Genomic DNA, 2,662 nt, shown 5'->3' on the forward strand with positions numbered 1-2,662 from the left:
CCCCCCCAGCTGCCTCTTGCCCAGTGCAGACTCACAGGATGCTGGTCTGCGAGGGCACGGCAGGAACAGCCTACAGCATGAGATGCATGCAGCACACCTTATGTGAAAGCACAGGCAGTGGCTGGGGCACCACATGCTAGCTGGGGCTGGGGCTGGAGCTGGGGCTGGAGCTGGGGCTGGGAGGACCAGTGCTGTGCTCCACAGAAGCAGCTTGAAGCCAAGTGCAGCTCTGGCCTGGGCCATGCTGTGGGCAGCAGGAGTTCAAGGGGCTCCAGGCAGTCTCCATCCTGCCCAGGCTGGAGCACGGTGGCTGTGGCTGTAGCTGTGGTGGCTGCAGGTTGTGCAGAGAGCTGTGGAGTACATCTGGCCCTGACAGACTGGAGGAAGGAGATGGGAACGCCTGTCACACCCACTGTCCCAGGCTGGGGTTCCTGTGCTGCAAAGGGAAACCTGCAATTTCCTGTTTCCCTTCTTTAAAAGGGAAAAGTCTGCATTTTTCCACATTTTTCCATGGGAAACAGAAACCTGGATCCCTAAGGATCATAATAGTACCTTCTAGCTTCAAAATCAATATATGATATTCCTAAGACCCTTATACAGATAAAATTCCTGGTGGGAAAAAATCCTAATGTTATTTTCACAGGTAAATCTAATTGGAATAACTTGGGAATTTTATCTATGTAAAGACTAAGTTAAAAACAAAGTTCAGATACTGTTGTTAAAATCCAAAGTGTAGCTTCAACTGGATTTCTGACTGTCTTCATAGATAATTGAAACAGAAAGCACTGAAATTTAAAGAAAACATTATTTACTGCATGGTAAATACTTAAACATTTAAACATTTCTACTGACGTATCAGTTCTTTTGCACATTACAAGATTGGGTACTTCCTAGCACAATATTCTAATTCTAAATACAGCTTTACCACTAAAGGGATGTCTACACTGATAAGCAGTTGTTGATCCTAAGATCACACTCAATCAGGCTGAGCCATATGAACCATTATTATAATACTTTTTAGTCTGTGCCACTGGTATCTACATTAGGGGTTAGCAATTTATGGCCCATGGGCCAGATCCAGCCCGCAGAGTTTTTGGAATCCAGTCCAAGCAGAGCTCTGTCTGCACCGTGTCACATGATACTCAGGTGGCATGGGGTCCAGCAGAGGGGCTTCTGCTGTGCCATGCTGCAGGTAGGCAGCGGGGAGAAGCAGCAACAGTGACTATGTCGGTCCTAATGTCGCACGGACATGGTGTGGGTGTGTGGCATTTGTGAGACGTGAGGGGAGGGCGTGGGGACCCCTCCCCCCCCCGCATGGTACACAGCCACTGCAACCAGCAGCAGCAGCAGGCAGGGGCCCTTGGAGTGTTCATGGTCCGCGCAGGCACTGCTGCATGGTAATGTGCAGCTCCAGCCAGTTTCAGGAACTGCTTGTGGGGGTAAGGAGTGGAGCCAGGCCAGCCCACTTCTATCATGTGGGCTCCCTGCAGATCACATGCAGCTCCCGCCACTTGTGTGCCACCAGAGGGAAGCCCTGCATGATAGACCTGGCTGCCTTGCCTGCTCCCTGCCACCACATGCAGGTCCCGGGACTCTACCAGGAAGCAGGGGGCGGGGCTCCCCTCCACTTCCACTAGAGTTCCAGGACCTGCACATGGCAACAGAGAGCAGGGAAGGCAGCTGGTTCCATCTCACAGGGCTTCCCCCCAGTGGTGCGTGAGTGCTGGGAGTTGCATGTGACCCACGGGGAGCCCCACGTGGTAGAGGCAGGCTGGCTTGGCTCTGCTCCTTGCTACCACATGCAGCTTCTGGAACTGGCTGGAGTTGCATGCTGCTGGGTGGCCGTGCCTGCACAGGCCATGAACACCCCAAGGGCCCATGTCTGCTGCTGCTGCTGGCAGTGGGGGCTGTGCACCATGGGGGCAAGTGTGTGGGGGGGGGTCCCCACATACCCCCATCCTTCCTCACACCCCACAAATGCCACACACCCACATCCTGCCCACCCGAGCTTCACACTCCCAGTCCCCCTGGGTACATAACCTGGGCTCCACACTCCCCACAACCCCAGTCCTGATGCTCTGTGCTCCCATCCAGCTGCAGTTCCCGCCACCCGTCTGCCTGCCCGGTGCTGCCGCCCCTTCCCTACCTGGTGCCTGGAGTGAGCACTGCAACAGGGGCAGGAAGAGGAGCTGCTAGAGTCCAAGGAAGCTGAGCTGGTCCCCCAGTCACTGCAGCAGTGCATGCTGGCCAAACCCGTGCCCTCCCACGCAAAAGAGTGGGAGTGATGTGCACAGGCAGGGTGAGGTACAATTAATTGGTGGGCACCCACAGACTGGATCCAGCCTGTGGCCTGTATTTTATCCACCCCTGGCTTAGATAGTCAGAATATGTACTTAAAAATGGCCTGAGGGTCAATCCTATCAGTATAGACATAACCAAAATTCAACCTATTACTATAACGATTACTATAACCATTGCTGCCATATTCAAATTTCAATCTGTTATCATCTGAAAGATTAAAAGTCAGATGAGTTAAGAATAACTTCTTAATACTCCTTGCACTTCAGGAAGGAACCTGTTACAAGGGGAAGATCACTGTTTTTGCCCAAAGATTTATCTTTCTATTAGTGTTTTGGGAGAGTGGCTTTTAAGTCACTCTTTC

At 52.4% G+C, this 2,662-nt stretch overlaps 1 protein-coding gene across 1 annotated transcript in view; it reads left to right on the forward strand.

Moving 5' to 3' along the window:
- Positions 1 to 2,662, forward strand: part of AK9 (adenylate kinase 9) — a 191,359-nt gene that overhangs the window by 149,274 nt on the left and 39,423 nt on the right. The gene's annotated exons all lie outside the window — the stretch shown is intronic.

Source organism: Alligator sinensis, unplaced genomic scaffold (assembly GCF_000455745.1).
Source record: "Alligator sinensis unplaced genomic scaffold, ASM45574v1 scaffold737_1, whole genome shotgun sequence".
NCBI lineage: Eukaryota > Metazoa > Chordata > Crocodylia > Alligatoridae > Alligator > Alligator sinensis.